Source organism: Zonotrichia leucophrys, chromosome 4, assembly GCF_028769735.1.
Source record: "Zonotrichia leucophrys gambelii isolate GWCS_2022_RI chromosome 4, RI_Zleu_2.0, whole genome shotgun sequence".
NCBI lineage: Eukaryota > Metazoa > Chordata > Aves > Passeriformes > Passerellidae > Zonotrichia > Zonotrichia leucophrys.
The window spans coordinates 28,606,314-28,626,674 of record NC_088173.1 but is presented as its reverse complement, the minus strand read 5'-3'; the positions used below and the strand labels follow the sequence as shown (position 1 = coordinate 28,626,674).

General features: G+C 39.6%; 1 protein-coding gene across 1 annotated transcript in view; it reads left to right on the top strand.

The window, feature by feature from the left end:
* The window catches only part of COL25A1 (collagen type XXV alpha 1 chain), a 300,860-nt gene that overhangs the window by 54,915 nt on the left and 225,584 nt on the right, over positions 1 to 20,361 (top strand). The gene's annotated exons all lie outside the window — the stretch shown is intronic.

The following is a 20,361-nucleotide window of genomic DNA, read 5'->3' as shown; positions in this document are numbered from 1 at the left end:
GGTCTGGTCAGTTATACTGTAACTTCTTTCATCTTCATATCATTCATTTTATGATAGGATTAGGTTAATGATATGAGAGGTCAAAATTGTTTAATCTTCCCCTCCCTTCAAGTTTTGACTTTATTTTTAGAAAAGTTTCTCAGACACCTATGCACTCTCACCATTGATAAAAGCAACACAAAACGTGTTGCTTGGTGTGGGCTACAAATTTTGCCATAGCAGTGTGAGTTTCTCCTCGATGTGCCTTTTACTGTAGCAGAGTGACAGTGGAATTTAAACTGTATCCTTGTAGCCATCAACTTCCAAACAGAGATTTGTATTGCAGCTCTCTTGTGACTGATAGCTATTGTAGCATGCCCTGAAAACACGCTGACCTTTAGCAATTCCCCCTCAGACAAAACAAAGGGGATGTCTGTTAACTCCAGCCTGCTTAAATTCTGCATCTGCTTTTAAGCTGCTTCTGTGTATAAGTGTAGATTTAAAAGCCTAGAACGTGTTTTTAAGAACTGACAAAAAAGAACTGAGTTTCTAGGACCAGAATATCTACAGAACATCTGCATTTTTTAATTCTTCTATGGCAGTGTTCATGTAATAACATGGTTGTGTGAGAGCTCCTTTAATGCTGTCAAAACATTTTGACTCTCGTCACTCTTGAACATGTGACTTGTGCACAAAAAATACATTCTTGCTGGAATAGTGTAGATATAGTGCCCTTTGCAAATGTTTGCCCAGATCCTTTAGCAGTAAGCAGGGAGCTCCCCAGAAATACAGTGTCAACCCTGTGACATTCATATCCTCCTTAGATGACAATTTTGTAATTCTTGCCTTTCTAAACCCATCCTATGCTTTACAGAAGTTGCTTCTGTCTTTAGTGGTGTATCTTTCTATAGGTTTTGTATCTTCTCTCTGTGTGTAACCTTCTTGGAGAACTGAATTATAGCTAGCTTTCCCTTCAAATCCTGCAGAATCTCACTGGAATCTCACTTGCTGGACTGTGCTTTTCAGTGGGTTGACGTATAATCTGGTAGGTTTGAGGTTAATTTAGGGTTATAGATATCTGAAGGAGTATGAATTGCTGCTAAATTGTCTTTAAATGGACACAAGTTCTGGCTGCAAATTAGAAAAAAAATTCTCATCGTTAAATCAAAGGTCGGCAGTGGTCTTCTAATTAGAGTGTTTGCATAAGAACTCCCAAAGAATTTTGAAATAGTTTGTTAGGTATTGGTGGTAATGGTTCAGCACTGAACATGGTGACCTGAGAGTGCTCCCGTATTTTTGTGTTCCTGAATGCATCCTGTTGTGGCCTGAAAGTACAACTTGACCTAGTTATAAAAGTAAACTGTTAACTGGAAGGGATGGAGTAATTCCATTTCCCAAGTTTTAATTTCGTGTCTGAGCTGTGGGGAGCTGTGCTGGCTTACTCACTGAAGAGCTTTTCTGGGTGCTTTGTAAATGACAAGGAAATTGTGCACACCTTCACAGCTGCAATAAAACAACTGGAAGCAAACTTAGAAAAGAAGTAGAACACAATGTATGGAAATACGAAATATTCTTTTAAAAAGCCTAAATACTTCAAGTAGCAAAATGTTCTTGCATTGATTTTGTATGGAAACAAAATGCAATTTGAGATAATAAGTAAATGCAGTTGAATATAGCTCTCTATATATAGCATTAATAAATAGCTGTTCCCCTGAGGATTTTGAATAGGCAGGGAAATCTGACAGTGGTGCTTTATGATTTTGTCAGATTCAGAGGTGGGAGGAGGTGGAGGTTGCCTTTGCCAAGGGCTGTATATCTACATTGTAACCACGCAGGCTTGTTAGTTCCCTGGAGATAAAGTGACTCTCTTGGCACTTTCTATATCACGTTTTTTGGGTACAAAGAGAGTTTTCCCAAGATTTCATCACAAGGCTGGATGTGTGCCCTTAGAAGATTTAGCTGTCTTGCAGTGATGTCCTGGAGTACTGGCCAGAAACGCGCTTTCAGTAGATATCAAGTTCCAGTTGTATGTTCCCAAATGTGGATCCACTCCTGCACAGCTGAAGATTTTTTTTTAGATAAATCAGAAATAGTTTCTAGAAGTAACTTATATATGTACAGAGGTACACACAGTTGTGTTGACATATTCACTTAGTCTGCTTTTGGACTCACAGAAACTTCATTGTTAATAAACTTTAATACCATGTGAGTAATGAATACAAACTTGCTAGGGAATAATTGCATGTCGGTGATTGTCAGCAATTAGATTTTGTAGCACAATGCACAAATGTTTGCTAGACAGGGATGTGAATAATCAGGTGGCATTTAATGAAGGAATTAGATGAATGATTCATCGTGCTAGCAACACAGAAATAGACTGGCAATTTTTGTGTTTTAATAACTTGTTGATATTTTAAGTAGTAGTTCATATTACTGGACAAAGAAATCAAATCTAGTATCAAAATCTCTCTTCAAAATTTGACATTAGAATTAAGGTTTTGAAAGGTGACTCAGATTAATCATAGTTGTGCCTAAACTGTGCTTAGTTTAGTACCAAAAATTAAAAACCTCACAGTTTTAATAATCTGCTCTGTTTATACTGTTATTTTGACTGTGCTTAGATATACTGTTTGATGGGAGGGATGTGCTGCACAGAAAAAAATAATTTCATGTCTTCTTTCTTCCTTAACCTTTTTCTGTGCTGAGCATGGGAGAGCTGTCTAAACAGTTTTATTTTATACACATGCTTCTCAGACACAAGGTGCATGCAGCAACTTCCCCATTTGTGCAAGTAGAATGCTCTGAGACAGTAAATTGTATGAAGGTTTCCCCTGTAACTCACTGAAGGAAGCTTAACTTGCTGGAGTTAGTGGCACTTCAGTCAGTTGCTAATAAATAAATAAGTGTGGGTGTGTATTCTTCCAGAAGGTATGTATTTACTGTACATATGGTATCTATACAGCACATAATTTTGGGTAAATCAGATTTCTCCCTTCAGAGTAAACTTTTGGGTGGCAGCCAAGATGTACAGTCATCTTTATGTTGCTGATTTAACCTCGCTAAGGGGAAAGGGAAAGCTGCCTGCCTGTTCTGCTGTCGGTTTTCCTCTGCTGTTGTGTATGCATACCAGGGTCTCCAAGTCCAGCTTCATGTCTTGTTGATCCAATATGTGTACAGCATGTGTTCTGTCTACTGTACACATTAATTTATCTGCCCATGGGTACATCACTGTCAGAGTAGCACCCTCAGCTGGCTTTGAATGAGTGACTCTTCCGTACCATCTGCTTGAGTGGGAGTGAGCGCACACCAAGAGGGAAGATGAACTGGCTACAAAGATGGGCACTAGTCGTCGTCGTCCCCCCCCCCAGCTTAATAATAAAAAGAATATGGACTGAATCCAAGTATATTTTGCACCAAATTCACTTCCTCTCCAGAATACAGTTAAATGAAAAACATCTGGAGTAGCTTGTTGAGTTGATTTTGTTCTGTGCTTTGTCCCGGTAATGCATTTGTTTTCAGAACTGAGCATTTTGCATGTTTCTTGGTGGATGCTAGTAGGCTTGGAAATATTGCAGCATGTGGAGCCCAGTAAAACATGAATTCCATTTGTTTGTCTTGGCTTCTGTGTGTCGTGATGTGTTCAAGATGATAGGGCCTGGAAAACTGTAAATTTTTGTTCAGACTCGAGTATGAATCCTCAGCCTTGTCTTCGTGCTGCAGAGGAAGTCTGGTAGTTGGAGGAAGGCTGTTCACTCTGTTCCTGAGGGTGTGCTGTGCAGCCTATGGTTTGTTTACATTAGAGGCATGCTGACAAAGCTGCTGGCTCTAATACTGGACTTAATAGTTTTGTTTGGGTTTGCAGCTGTGTCTCACTGGCCTTGCACTCTCCCTGCCTGCAACTCTTCACAGAATTATATACTGCAGCAGCAAATCCCACTCCAGTAGTGCTGCTGAGGCCAGGATTCTGGTGTATTTCTGTGTTGTCCACAGAGTTTGCCAGGCAGGTTGAAAAGATGGAGATAAGTGGATGGGCATCTGTGTGCTCTCATTTTTTGTGACCATTTAAGGAGCTGTGAACTGAAATGAGCCTTATGACTGTTTTTCCTTCAGCCTTCTTCTTGAGAAATTAGGGCTGGAGGGGTGAAGATGGGGTTCCTTTACCTTGTTCAGCTCAGATATACCGTTCAGAAAAACAAAAAAAAAGGAAAAAATAAAATTTAAGGTCTTGGGAGGTGAAATTTTCATAATGAATATGTAATATAAACCCCTGAAATATGTGACCTCATGTCTTAAAAGATATGTTAAAAATTCAAACACTAGTTGCTAGTATTCTAAGACTTGTATTCTAAGAAAGGCTGCAGTGGAAAGGGATTGAGGGATTGTGTTCCTGTTGCTGCCATGGAACCAAATCTGTGGCCTGTGCAGTGTAGAGTGCTGCTCTTTAGGACCTTGCTTGTGCAAAGCATAGCATCTGTGGGGACTTTTTGAAAGGCAAGGTTTTAAAAAGGTAGGCTTATGTCAGAGGGATAAGAAAAATTGCTAGAGAGAGGACTACTGGCTTTTAAGATACTGATGCACAAATCTTTGAAGGAAGTCATCCTTCAAATTTTATTTGAACAAAGAACAATTAATGGAGGATTTCTATGTCACTTTTCTCTTTAGTAGCCTCTTATTTAGCAAAGAAGTACTTTTAAGTAGGGTAAAAATGTTGGTCCATCAGCCTTTTCTGTGAGTCATTTGATACTACTTGAATATGAAAATTTAGTGGTCTAGTCAGCAGGTCAGATAAAAGCACAGATATTTCCAGTCTACTCACAAGGACCTCAGTGAAACTCTGACTGCGGTCACAGGTGAAGTATGGAAGTCCATATCCTTAACTGGTGGTCACAGGTCACTACTTAGAGTTCCCTGTTTTGGAGTGTGTAGGATTTCCCAACATCCAAGTAGATAGGAATTTGATATTCCAGGGAATAGGGCAATGGTGTTGCCAGTGAAACTACACTATGAGGAGCTTTCACTTAACCAGCTCTTGGTTTCTGTCTGCTGCTCTAATTCCTGGAACTTTGAGTAAGGTATTTTATCCAGCTCATCCTGGTTGATTGGCTGCTTGGGGTGGTCTGTCTGCATTGATCACAAAGGAAAAACAAATTTAAAAGTGTGGGCACTGGAGGAACTTCAGAGCCTGCTTGTCAATTTGTGAGTACTTGGTCTCTTCAGAACAGCAGCTTAAGTTCATCTCACTTCTCTCTGTTTCTTTTTGGGTGATAAATGAAATCTCTTTGGGGGACAGAAACAGAGAGAATGAAGAGATATTGGGGTTCACAACCTCTGCTGTTGAAACTAAGCACCTAAATCTGATAACTGGGATTCTCTTCTGAGTTTCCCATGGGGTGTTCTTCCTGCCAGCCTACAAGGTCATATGTGTAACTGGGTATTGCAGTGAACTTTGGTCTAAATGTGCTCTGGTCATGTGAAGAGTAATCTGAAACATGACTTCTACTCAGTCTGGCAAGTCTGTCAACCTACAGTGAGACTGAGCTCTTCAACACTTCTCCAGGTTTCGTTGCCTTGCTCCTACACAGCACAGGCAGGCTAGCTGAAGGTTGGCTTTCCCGTGTGATGTCTGCTGTCTCTGCAGGCAGCTAAAAGGCCCAGAACCACAGTTCTTCAGCTGTATGTTGCAACCAGGATGGTTTGGCTGGCTGATTATAATGATAGATGGTAGGACAATGGCACAGGTCCTACTTGCTTGCTGGCACAAATGACATTGGTTCTGATCTTCTGTATCATGAGGAGTCTACCTGTCCTCAACACTGTCCCCTTCTCCACCCCTGCCTGGGTACAGCCCTCATTCTTCACTGCCCACTCCACAGGCTCTACTAAAACATACTGAATGCAGGCTGTACAAAAGCCCTGCAAGGCCTGAGGTCTGCAGTCCTGCAATGCCTTCTAGGTTTGCTTTTCTATCCTGCTGTGGCTGCATTAGCTGCAGTTACCGCTTAAAGATGATTGTAGTGCAAAGATGTCACTACATTTTAATGGCCACTCAGCTGGCATTCCTTGGAAAAACCCCAGTGCTGAAGTGAGATGGCACCAGTTTGCACCAAGTGTGAATTTGGCCACTATGCTCAGCCTGGAAGTGGTATGAAGTGTGTTTTCTGCAGATGGCAAAGTGTGGCATTTCTCTGTATCATTAAGCTTGGTAGGACCAGTGGGTAGAGCTCTGTTTATAATAGCTGGAAATTCATGTGGAGAAGACAGGTTCAAAAGGTCTGCAAATATCATAGTAGAGCTTGAGTAATGGCCCCTTGTGGTTTTCCTCTGTAATGGCACTATGTTTTTCCAGGCATTTAAAGTATGGGGAAAAACAGAAGTCAGGCTTCCCTTCAGATAACATTTTAAAATTTCTATCAAGCATAAATTTTGAGTTTCTTCAGCAAAAATCAGTTATTTTTCAGAAGCATAGGTTTTGGAAAGTGCTTGAATAATATATGCTGTAGAAATAGAATTTCAAAATGTGATGGTAATAAAGTATGCCTTATTTCTTAGACTTGCATAAACATTTATCTACTTCCTTGATTTTTGTATGCCAGCCTTTTGCTCCACAAGGAGCCTCTCTTAATGTGACTAAAGGTTAATATTGTGCTGTCTTATCAAGCTGCAGTAATTGCCTGCTTTGACAACTAATGCAGCAGCTTTGGATGGGTGCTTAATCACACTGCTAACCATAGGTCCATAGTAAATCTCACTGCTGTTACTGGCATTTGTACCACTGGGGAACATCACCTTGTATTATTTGGAGTTATGAAGATCTTGTACTTCTGCATGTGCTTTTCAGAGATTGGGTGTTGCCTCTTCAGACTGCACATTACTGTTTTGCCATGAGGAATTTTGTAAAAGCACAAGATATTAAGCACAAGATGAATACTCAGAAGGAGGAAGATTTTTTTCTCCCTTATAGTTCAGTAATGTTTCCTGTAATGAATCTGCTTACCTGGCTGTTAAAGAAATAATATGTGCTGCGACTCACAACTTATTTTTGGCACAGGTACAGAATGGTTATGGGCTCTGGCCACACACTGACATGTGAATTGGCATTTTGGCACCCTTTGGCTGTTTTTGCAGCTGCAGTGAGACCTAAACTTTATCCCAAAGGGGCAGTTAGACTCACTGGATTTGTAGGGGAGCCCTGTTGCATGCTTGCAGACAGATTGAAGTCTCCCTCCTCCATGTAGCTTCAAGGTAGGAGTGCCAGACAGGAGGGCAAGCCATCAGCAGTATCACAGAACATGCTGAGTTGGAAAGGGCCCATCAGGACCATCAAGTCCAACTCCTGTCCAGCATGGGACACCCTAAGAGTCACACCCTGTGCCTGAGAGCATTGTCCAAACACCTCTTGAACTCGGGCAGGCTTGATGCCGTGGCCACTTCCCTGCGGAGCCTGTTCCGGTGCCCAGCCACCCTCTGGATGACAAAAACCTTTTCCTAATATCTGACCTAAACTTTCCCTGACTTATCTTCATGCTGTTTCATTGAGTCCTGTCACTGGTCACCACAGAGAAGGGTCAATGCCTGCCCCTCCTCCTTCCCCTCACGAGGAAGTTGTGACTGCAGTGAGGTCTCCCCTCAGTCTCCTCTGCTCCAGGCTGAACAGACCAAGTCACCTCAGCCACCCCTCACACGGCTTCCCCTCAAGGCTCTTCACCATCCTCATAGCTCTTCTTTGGACACTTGCAGCCAGACACAGTTTAGTATCTTTTTTAGACTGTGGTGACCAAACAGGATTTAAGGTTCCCAGTCTGTACACATCTATACATCCAGAGTTGCCATGTCCCAAGTTGGAGAGTCCAGGACCTGCCCTTGTTAAACTTCTAGCTGTTGGTGATTTCCCATCTCTAATTTGTTGCAGGTTTCTCTGCCCTTGAGTTGTGCCTGTTTAAGTTTGCAACAGCATGCTGTTCTGACCTAGCCTAACTCTGCCTTTAGTGTTTTGAGCAGGCTGGTGGAATAGAGTGTTTTCAGGAATTCACAGGCCTAACTGGCTGTTGCACCCCTCGATGCAATCTAGGTAAGGCAGTCAACTTTAAGCACTTAAAGTACTTGCTCCCGAGTATACAGATTTCAGTATTAAGGGAGGGTAGAAACTTGCCTTTTTGCTTGTGGCTTAGGGGTAACATCTAATTCTGGTAAGCAAACAAAAAAAAGCTCATTGGGAGCACTGACTTTGTGCTCCATTTCAGCTGCTCTTAATATAGCTCAATGTCTTTAGCACATGCTTTAACAGATGCAAAAGGGCTGGACAATGTAGAAATGTGTCTCTCATACTTGCAGATTAATGCTATAAGCATGTGCCTAGATGGAGGCTGTGGTGAAAGGGATCTCCTTACCCAGAAATCATACCTACAGGTATATCTGCTTTGGGAAGTCGTCTTGTTGTGAATATGGAATATGTATTTGACATGGTGAAGTATGGCTGTGAAGTTGCTACATCCAGATCCTGTTGAGCTTTCCAAGTAAATCTAGTTTTTCCCCAAAGTTTTGACATTGAAACTTACTCAGTCTGTACTTTAAGTACTCATGACTGCTTTTAGTTATGAAAATACCAGTACTATACTTGTACGTTAGACACCAAGGGACTTGTACATTAGACACCAAGGGACTCTAAGGTGAATTATTTTCTGCTTGGCCCTGTAACACCTCATTAGAATGGGGTTGTGGTCCTCAGACTACATGCCAGTACATCCATTTTATTCCAGTGCCAAAAAAGAAGAGAAGAAACTAGGCTATCTTATTGATAAGTTTCTGAAAGCACTATCTGACTTTCAGAGAGGTATTTCAGCAAGTGTTCTGGACCTGTTTGTAAAATTTCCAAATAAAACCAGACATTCTTTGTAGGAGAAATAGTAAAGGTAAGAAGACGTTCAGAAAGTGTGCAAACCCCCAACACATTCTTGAACTAACAAAATGCATTAGCCAGTTAATATTTAGTTCACTATCATTGTACAAACCATGTTCCTTGAAGTCTTACTAGTTGAACAGATATGTTTGCATGGTTACAGGACCCCAGAAGCCAAGAAAAGCACTGCTTGCCCTTTCTGGGGTGTGTTTGCAAAAGGAGGGACTGGGAAAAATGGTAGCCTGGCTGCTGCAGAGGTGCATAATCCTTCCAGGTTTGCTGTGGTTTGCTTATGATCTGTCTGGAAGAGATCGTTGCAGGTTCCTTTTAGAAGGCTTTGCTTATTTTGCCACCTTTACTCTTAAAAAGCTTGTTTTACATTATTTTCATAAAGACCTGAAGAAACAGCTTCTGTAGTGTCTTCTGTTCATAAAAAGGCATGTGGAACAACTCTCTTCTATGGAGTCTGTATCCCACATCATTTTAAAGGAAGGTACCATCACTGGAGCAAAATCCAGGCAGCAAACTCAGCATGATGTTGATGCAAAGTTTTTTGGAGTCAAACCCCTCTTTCTCTCTGGTTCCTCTGATGGTGTAATGGTGAGGGCACAGCAAGGTTGGCAGCTGAGAAAATAGAGGTTTTGTACAAAGCCTCCCATATCTGTTAGACATGAGGTCACTTGACAGGTGACCTCTGAAGTGGGAATGGGATCCAAGAAAGCAAATGGAGAGGCAGGAAAACCTGGCTCCACTGATTAGTTGGGAAGCAAGAACTCAAACCTCAGGGCCAGGGCCAACAACTTTATTGCCCAATGTTTTACAGGAATGTGAGAATGCTGGTTTTGTTGGTCTTCCTTGGCATCTTCGTATCAGCAAACTTCTCTTTCTTTGTTTTCCCTAAGTACAAAAATCATCTGTCTTGGTATTAGCATAAAATTCTTAATTTATGAACACTCACTAATTTAGTCAAAAACTTGACAGCTTTTTTTATTTCCCTTTAAACAGCTCGTGCATTTCCTTATCTCTGTAATAGAATTCTCATGCTGAAATAACCAGACACATAAAATAAGTCAGAAAATGAAGTGAAGCCTACTTCTGCCTTTCTTTCATCAAAAAGGAAGTTATTTTAATGTAGAATGTGACCAACTCCATCTAAGCATAGGAAGGGCAAGGGAGGCTATAGGCCCTGTACTTAGCTCAGAACTGCTGGTAGGCTCCCCAAAGGTGGTTGGTGGAGCAGGGGCTAGCACCCAACATGCAAGATAAGACTTTGGAATCTTGAAATGCTAGCAAAAAAAAAGTAGCAATCCAACATTCTGTCTTAAATGTGACCCTCACCCTGCTATAACTTGCACCTTTGCTAAGGAGATGGAAGAAAAGCAGGAGAAATAGATGTAATCATTAGGATTTTTTTAAAAGTTGTTTTTAGGTTTTCAGTAGTTAGGACACCTAAATAGCAGGTCAGTTCTTACATAATAGAGTACCAGAGACTGATACTAAAAGGGGTTGTAGTATTAAGGTGTACATGAAAGTTTTAAACAGAATTTAGCTTCTGAAGTCCCAAGAAGATGTAGCAAATTTTTGGGATTGTGGCTATCCTTCAGTTTTTTTGGATGCCCATAGTATAACCAGACAAGACCAGCACGTGTGGTTTAACAGAACAGGGCTTTGAAATCCGCAGTGCTGGCTGGAGCTGTCCAAACAGTCGTGGTGTCAGTGCAGCTGGGGCCAGGCATGGCAGTGGAAGGCAGTCTGTGAGGAGGTGCAAGATGTACTTTTGCCGTTTTGGAGGAATTTCCAAATAGCTGTCCAGCCCATGAAGCTGGGAGGGTGCAGATGGTGCCTGCTGCCTGTGGTGGTCGCAGCCTGACAAATGCTGACTTGGAGTGAACAGAAAGTGCTAACAAGGTATGGGGAGTGACAAGCACGTGCTTGTAGGAGGGTGCAGAACATGTTCCTAGTTTGTCAAAGAAGAAATTTTCTCTTGTGAATGAAATAAATCTCTAATAGTGGAACAAGTTAATCATGCTGCAGCATATTTAAGAAAAAGTCCAAACAGTAATCAAAATTAAGATTCCTGTGGAGCTCTGAACGCACAGCATGGAGTGGAAGAAACAAAACAGACTCCAAACACTTGAGTGTGTGTATTTTTTCAATAGAATGGTCAGTCAGTGACCATTTTTGCTGTTCCAACTGAACTTGTATTACACTACCTATTCTATATACTGTGCCAGTCTTCTGTGGTATTTGGAAAGGTGGGAGTAGTTACAAAAGTGAACAATCATTTGTCCATGTCTATTAAATTGTCTAATAAATTGCAAAGCTTTCTATGCCTGAGTTACAGTTGTTAGTGGATGTGTGTCAGACTGATGCTATTGCAAAAAATAGTATAAAGATGCAAAGAGTGTACCTACATCCCCAACTTAGTGTTTTACCAGGGATTTGTATCAGCTCCAAAGGACCTAAATACAGTTTTCTGCTCTTCAGAGCTGCTGTTTAATTTGTTTTTTAACTTAGCAATTCTTCTGTTAGTGCCAGGTGTTGTGAAGAATAAGACTGGTTTTATTCAAGTCTGGCAAAGTCTCTTTGATTAAAAATTGCATAAGTTCGGTGTATTAAACATTAAAAGTAAAAAGAAACAAACCACAAAGCACACACACAAAACCACATTAAAAAAACCCAATCCCAAACTTGCTCTTAGGTGAAAAACTCATTTTAAACTGAAAAAAAATGTGATATGATTGGATTTTCAACAGATTTTGGGATCAACAGACTTCAGCTCTTGCAGTTAAGAATGGATTTATCAAAAATACTCATTTGTAGAAAGGTAGCTAATGGCAGTATTTTCCAAATTAACTCGTTTTAAGGACTTGCAGTAAAGGCAGTGTGGCATCATGGGACCTATCACCAAAACCAGTGTCCTAAATATTTATTTCTTTGTTTTGAACACCTCTTTGATTCACTTTTGTCTTGCTGAGTGGATGGTGTTGGTGATACACTTCCACAGGCAAGCTAAAAGGAAAATAAGGATAAGTATTTTCTTTGAAAAATTTCAGGGCATAAATTTAGTCAGCAGTGCCCTTTATCTTTGAAAGAAAGTAAAGCATTCACACAAGTATGTGAAGCCTCAAAATCAAGAATATGGCAAATGTACATAGCTCGTGTCATCAGCCTTGCTGATGCAGTTGAAAGCAAAGTTTTAAGTTGGCTTTGCTTCTTTTTCCTTTTGCATTATTTATAAAGTTAGGTCTGATGATGCTTTTGCAGTCTGTGTTTGTAGTAGATGCCTGTACATTCTGCTGGCACCGTCATTAAACAATGAATTGTGTTATCTGGCACACCAAGCTCTGAAGTTTTAAATTATTCAAAAATGTTTTTGTTGTGAGCTGGCACATTCTCATTAGCATGTATCTGGTCAGCCAGGCTGAATCAGTCATGCAGGGAAAATTTGCAAACTGGCAGGCTTGTCACCTTCTGTTAAATCAGGAAAGAAGCTTGGCCTGAAACAAGTCTTGACTGGGAATTGTGTGGACAGTATTGATAGCAGATGGTACCCACTTCCTTATCTCTGAAGGAGCTCAGCTGCACATTGATGGGCCAGGCTGAAGGGCAGGGGTGTGGTTAGGACATGATTTGGGTACTCATTTGAATATGCAGAGGTACAGAAGGAAGAACTTACTGCTGAAGAATAACTGTCCAGACTTCAGTGATGTCGGCACTGTCACTGATCAGTTGAGTGCAGTACTACTGTGGAGAAGTTGTGGGCGCAGCTGGGATCCATGCATGTAATTCCTCCTTAAAATAATTTCCTGGAACTTAAGAGAATATTGCCTAGTGTGTTTATTGCTTTAAATATGGAAAAAATCCCCTTTAGTCTCATAACTTCTATCTAAAGCAAGTATTAACATGCTTGTTTTTGGCAAGGAAACAAGAGCTCAGTAGCCAAGTCTAACTTTAATTTGCATGAAAATTGAAGGCATCACAAATAGGAAACAAACAGCAAAGCTCTTCTTTGGTGCTGGCTTTCATGATGTATAGGGATACTGATATATTGGGTATACAGGATGAAATTTTGGTTATTTTGAAATCAAAGAGTGTTTTTACAATGATTTAGAGATAGGAGGAAATCAGAATTTCACCCTAGAGATTACTGTCCCCAAGACTTCCAGGATTTTCAACTAAAATGAGTTGTAATGATGATAGAGAATGGTGTTTGTGTAAGACATGTAATAATAATAGGACAGAATTGTGCTTTTACATGGTATTTTGGTCTGCTCTGAGGGAAATGGTAAAGATCAGATTTTTTTTGTATACCACATCTTTTTTTTTTTTCCTGTTTCAGACTTTACTTGGTAAGGCTACACCTGCAAATAGCTGAGGCTTAATGCAAGTTTGATGGCTGGTTCTGACAGAGCTTGATGTTTTATCAGCAAATTAAAGCATGAAATTTAATCTGTATTTTCCTTCAGCAAATAAAATTTCTGCATTGCAGAGTTGTGGCAGCTGCCCACAAATGAATCTTTGGTCTGTTGTCTAGACTTTGCTTAAGCTTTCTTTCAGGTTACATGGAGAGCAGTTAAATGCCTTTTTTCTACAGCAGTATCAGGGGCTATAGTAATCTTTTTCAGGACCCTGATTAGTATCACAGGAGACTGAAAGCTATGTCAAATAAGCCAAGACATTTTTTAGGGGTGGTCTCTGTGGGTAGGAGGTCAGGTCAGTGGTTCAGAGGTGATAGAAAATCCATGGAAGGCAAAGGGGAAGGACTGAGGACTGTATATGCATGGGAGGGAATGACTTTGCAACTGGCAAAGAATGGAAACCCAGCTTGAATTTCTCACCCAAGATACTTGCTGCTTATTCATTGAGTATACTACTGTAAATAAACTGAATGGTACCAAATAAACAGCCAACCTAATAGTTATACACTTTTCTGTACATTTGGTGTGACCCTGTTGTATTTCAGACTTAGACTAATTTCGTGGCTCAACTAGCAGTTTCATGTGTATTAGTAAACATATTACTATTTCTTTAAAAAAAGAATTCATGTTATTTTGCTGATCAACCTTAGATGCTCTTTTTCTCTGTACTCAGATTAGAGAAGTCATGGCTTCCCAGACACTGCAAATGATTGCTAGAGAGTATTTCAGATGGCAATCTTTCTGAATTGAAAGATGAATAAAATTCCATAATGATGATTTGGCAGTCTGAGATAGCCTCAAATCTCAGCTGCCAAACTGAAAAGGATTTTTAATAGGAAGAGAAAAATTGAAGGCAGATAATTAGCAGAAAACTTGCATTATTAGGTGTCCAGACTAGAAAATGTGATCCTGGTAATTGTAACTGGATTTGAAAGTAAGCAATTATTGCTACCCTGACAGACAATACTCACAAATGGGATAGCATTGTTTCAGTCACTCCAGCTTAATGTAATGGTGCACTTATTTAAAGCCATGGATCTGTGTTGTGTGCCGCTGTTAAATATCTGACCAACATTGTCTGTTTGTCTTGTAGTGATTTTTACACAGAATCCTGAAAAACTGATCACCTGTTACAGCTCTATTGCCTTTAAATAAAATCAATGCTGCCAGATGAACTAGCAAAGGATGTAAAAAAAAATCACACAAGTCCTTGCATTTTTATCATCCTGCTTTCTGCCCTCCTCCAAAGGTCTAGGAGCAGAATCATGGACTGTGTCAAGGCTGCAAGTGGCTGCTCAGCTGGTGGGTGGATAGAGTGGAGTTCCCAGTCTGTCTCAGGAGACAGTTCATTAGTGTTTTCTAGAGCAGAATGAGAGGTTTTTCTGGAACATGTCAGTAACATGCAGTAAACACTGTCAGGCTTTCTGCAGCTCTGTAGAATGCTTCCATAGCATCTGGACATTGAGGAAAGTTTCTGAGAGCTAAAAAGCCTTGTTCAGGATGGATTCCAAGAGGTTTTAAATCATAATCTGTAAGAAGTTATGGGTGCATTTGTTTTATTGTACATATGATTACTGGTAGCATCTAGTGCTGCTTCTTTCAGAGAAGCATGAAATTTGTAAAATAGGTGTATGAGTACTAATACCAAGGTAAGGATTAGGCTAAAAATCAATATTGTGGTTGAACTAAGTGGTTCAAGTACTTAAAAAAGGAGGCATGTTACCATTATGAAAATGTCATGGATAGCTAAATCTTCATTGGATATGGGAGTGCATAAATCAGAAGGCTCCTTTGACCTTTACTTTGGTTTTAGACCTTTTTGTTATATTAAGAATAAATATATTAACGATATGGAGAGTGTAAAGAAGAGAGAACACGTTTTGCTACATAAAATAACATGACTTTTTCATTTAAACATCAATCATTCTCAGTGCATTAACTAGATTTTATCAGAGTGTTTGACCTTTGCTGTCAAGGGAGTAAATGTGATTTTACTTCTCCGTAATGAAAATAACATCAGGAAATATATGCAAGAATGCTTGTTTAATTTCCTTCTCCCTGCATTCTTTCTCTGGAAAACTATGAACTGTTGTCTCAGTCCTATCATACATATTTTGCTTGATCTTGACTTTAAAATATGAACACATTTGGTTTTACTTCAGGAAAAAAAAAAAGCTGGTTTAAATGGGGTAAACAAATTTGTGTCTTTCACTGTTCAGGGAGTGGAGCTAAACCACTGCTTAGTCTTAAGATTAGTGCTTATAGATTTATGTGTATGTCTGTATATGCATTTTATCTTTAAAACATTAACATGAGCAGGAGAAACTAATTTACATAATGGCAAATGTAACTAAGGGATTAATCTGTGTTCTAGAACTAAGTTACTGTTCCTGCAGAGGAATAGATCTAAGAGAACCTGAGAGCAATCTGAAAAAAGATGATATAGTATTTGTCTTGGAGTAATTGAGTGAGTCCTAAAATAAAGCTATAATTAAAACAAAAGGGGGGAATCCTGGAACAGTTTCAGGCTCTTAAGGGAAATCTGGAGGAGGAGAATCTTTTGAAGCAGACACACAGTTAATACTAAATCTAGATAGTGATAATGAGAAGCAAATGTGTTACCAATACACCTGATGGTGTATGGCCCATCAAGAGTGGAAGCAGTGAAGATGATCCACTACCCCTTTCTTCCCAAATGCCTTCCTGGAGAGTGGCACGTGCCACATTGGCCCAGTACCAGCCAATTACCAGTGAAGGCAAAATGTCTGTGCATTAAACACGTTGCAGATGTACACTGGTGTTACCAGCTAAGTGAAAAGTACAGAGAGAACAATTCAGATGTTGATAGAATGTTTTGCTCTGAAGTAAAATGAGCATGTTGTAAATAGATGTTTGACATGGTGATTTAGTATTAGTTGGCAAATACATGGTGCAGAGAAGACTTAACAGCTGCTTAATGGACAAATGTAATGTATCCAACAGATCGTATGACTAAGAAAAACATAGGAAAATGAAAAATGTTAAATGAACAATTAATATTCTCTCAAATGCATTAAGAGATCAAATAATCCCAGTAAAACCATAGAAGTTGTATAATTAATTGTGGTGAGTTAGTGAAATTCCCACATAGCCATATTCTCCGTGCCTCAGATGGATGGGAAAACCAGGAAACAAACAGAAATCAGAAAACTTGTGATTCAAGGTAAAGGCTGGAGGGGTCTCTTACTGATTACCTTTGTGGGCAAAAAAGGACTTACCTTGGAGATAATTAAGTGGCTGCCAATTAAATTTGATTGGGGTAGTAAGAAACAAATACATATAAATCATATACACCTGTTCCCCCATTCAAACAACTTCAGTCCTTTACTCCACACTCCTCTGCCTGGCCCAAGTGGCAGAAATGGGATTTAGGAGGGGATACAACCACCACAAAACAGTTCTTTCTCTCTTGTCCCTTCCCTCCCACTGTTCTACAGTTCCAGCACGGGTCCTCTAAAGAGGCTGTTTCCTTCAGGAAATTTCCATGTACTCTGGGCATGGGGCTCCTTCATGGACTGCTGTGTAGACGTCTGCTCCATTGCCTGGAGCACCTCCTCCTCTTAGTCTGGCCTATGCTCAATTCTGTGTAATTGCCTTAGTCCATTGTATTTGGACTCTGTGATCCCAGAGGTCTTTTCCAACCTAATAGGTTCTGTGAAATTGTCTCTTGGAAAACTGGAAGGAAATAGGCAGTAAGGAATAGAGTTGTCTTCAGTGCTTTTTTTGGTATTGTTAATGTACACCTATTATGTGGGCAAGTCATAGAGGGTAAAGGAAGAGGGTTTTGTGTCAGTTTTGTTATTGTACATGTATTATAAAGTAAGTGGTTTTGGCACTCCTAGCTTTACTGTTTTACTGATGGCAGAAGGATTCATTACTCAAGAAAAGCGTTTCACCTTAAGAAAGTTATGTGGTCTTACAGACCCTCATGCATGAACAGACAAGAGTGAAAACACTGACTTGCAGGCACTCACTATTTTATTCTGCTTTTCACTCAGGACTCAAGTGCTCCAGACACTCTACAAAACTTTAAGAAATATTATTGTCATTTTGAGGATCACTCCACTCATTTTCTAAGCTGCACTTTGCAGACAAGTTTGTTGTGCAGAATGATTGCTCATGTGCAGCATGTTTCTGAAAAAGCTCTGATTTATGGACTTAGTTTTTACTTTTCTGTAGACGCCAAGCTGTAGACAACATGTAGCTGATCTGGCTTTGGAAGATATGGGAAGTGTTTGTTGTTGTCCTGATCTCTCTTACCCCAGTAGGGTACAACCTTTATAGACCAGGAACCTGCCAGGTAGAAACATCCCCAGGCAGGGTGCTGAACTTTGCAAGGCTTATTCTTTCTTCTTCATGTCAATAAACTAAAAGGTTACAACACAGTATGATCTCATCCAGCTTTCCTGAACCTCATCATTCTATAGACATGCATGTCCTCTCTACATCTGTACACTTTAATGGGTCCAAGATAAGGGACAATGAAAAGGATTACACAGTGGTAGACACACAAAAAGCTCTTCAACAAGAGCTTCAGAGAGCATATTTAGTTGTGTATAATTTGTTGTAGTTTAATTCACAATGGAATAATTACATTTGTAGTTCTCGATGAGTGTCTGTTAAGCCTTTATATGATATAATGGAATTATATATGTTTAATAGATGTTACAAAACCTCCCAGCATTTCTTGGATATTTTTGATACTTTGAAGGTGGGAACAGGACTGTTTCTTGGCTATAATTTATAAATTAATTAAAGAAATGGCACAGAAGTCTTTACATACTTATCTGGACTAAAGGTTCCTCAGGATTTGAGACTCTTGGTGTTTCTATCAGATTAAAATCGTGGATGGTTTGTGGTCCATGAACAGAGATCCACGTCTCAAGAAGCTACAAATTGTAACCAAACCAACCTCTCTTCTGCTTCTTCTGCTGTGGAGATAGATTTTTTTTTTTTTCAGTCAGAGAAAACATTTTTTTACCTTATAATCCTGCAGAAGCAGTTTATGTAGACTTTTTATTGTGAAATGTGGATATAGCAGAGGGCAGTGTTCTGCCAAGAGAGTACTTGTGGCTGGAGCTTTATCATCCCTGTTTTCAGGATTAATTTAGACCTAAAAGTTTTTCCAACAGAAGTAGAAAATGTTCAGTAAATTGAGTCTTTGATGTTTGTCTCTGCCTGGAAGATTGTTTGTATTCCTTAGTCAGCATGAGGTTGGTAACTCCAGGTGCCAAGAAGTAAACTGATAATAAATCAGTGCAGTCTGTTGTCTGATGTACATTGAGAAGAAATTACTGAATGTGAAAGATCACTGTACCAATTTCCCCTCCCCCTTGCTCACAAGTCCTGCTCTGAACTGTGAGCAGAACTTGTGAGCAAAGGGGAGGGGAAATTGTGAGAACTTGTGAGCAAAGGGGAGGGGAAATTAGATAACTTCTTTTGTCCCTGCTGTGGTATAACCAAAAAAGCTCAAATAAGTTTAAGAGGACAAGCATATTGGTAAACTAGAGCTTAGTCAGTTGAGAGACAGAAACAGAAAGCATTACGGAATTTCAGTGAGCATACTTATGATACTCGGATTTTACTGGCTTTAGAGTAAAAGACCAAGGCACAAAAATAGTCTATCATTCAGTGAGAAAGCTGTGTCTGTGTAGGAGCTAAAGAAATGCATTGCAACAAGACTGGCAAAAAGAAGCTAATGAGTTACAGCTGTATCTAAAGGAAAATCTTTCATGTTTTGAAAATCAGCTAGTGATGGATGGATGGAGGCTGTGGCAATTGACATGGGGTGGTGCCAAGTGAAACACATTTGTTACCAACAGGGAATAAAATATATGCTACTGAAACTCTTTAGCACAGCTTGGTACTTAATATAAATAAAGTATATTTTAGAATTATGCCAGCAGCTCCCAAGAAACAATTTCCCTCTCTTTGATTACTTTTTGCCTCTTCCTTCTGCATCAATTTGTGCATACATACGTTTTTGTATTGTATTTTAATGAAGAATTATGGTTGGATTTACTATACTGCATCCAGGGATATGTCAGACACACAGGCTCTCTTGAAGTGTATAAAGTCTCCATCCCCTTGGTTTTGAATAATCATTAGTAGTCAAAAAACTTTTTATTTGGTGGTGCAGAAGTGCCTAGAACCTCTAGTTATAGGCTGGCAGAATTCTTGTCAGTCATGGTATGAACATGTCACAAGAAAATGGTAGTTGTCCTAGTTCACAGTATAACCTTCCATCCTGTTGTATTCTTTTTGTTAGATTTTGCTTTTCTTTATTATATTTTGCAGAGTTCTACTCCCCCCTGCCCCTCACAGTCAGAACAGGATTAAAATAGTGCTGTCAGACATTATATTTCATCACTGTTTCACCCAAATTTGAATTTTGCTCCTGGTTGGTGCACTGTGATTTGAAAAGATGGATATAGCAGGCTTAAATCAATTAGGTAACATGCACAGTCTCCAGGGTTTTGGAGGGGGAGAAATAGTAGACAGAAAGGAAGAAAAATTCGTTTTTTCCCTCCTGTATTATTTTATTGCTCTTTTTAGAGAAAAAATGTATACGTAATTGAAGGAGTAAAATAGCTGAAATCTGACTTCAGCTCTTTAATAATAATACATTGAATTTTTAAAATGCTGTTAAAATTCAGGTTGTGTCCAGTATTTGCAGTGAAAATGTAAAAATCAGGACCAGAACCAGAGCAGTGCTTATGGCAGTTTCAGAAGCTTTTAAAATGTTATTCCATGGTTGGACTCCATGTGCCCAGCAGCTGAGACTGCTCTCTGTTGGTAAACGTGTCAAATTTGAATGGATTGATAAAACTCAGGATTAATTGCTGATCTGCCATCCAGCAAGTAATGTTTCATGTGGAATGCTGTCAAAACTGTCTACTGAAGGCTGTTAAAATAGTACCAAAGTATTTTCTCCAACAAATCCCTCAGCATTATGAATGGGTCTCATGCTCAATAGACATTAAAGCAAATCTCTTATAGATAGATTGAAACCTTTGAAGAGATATG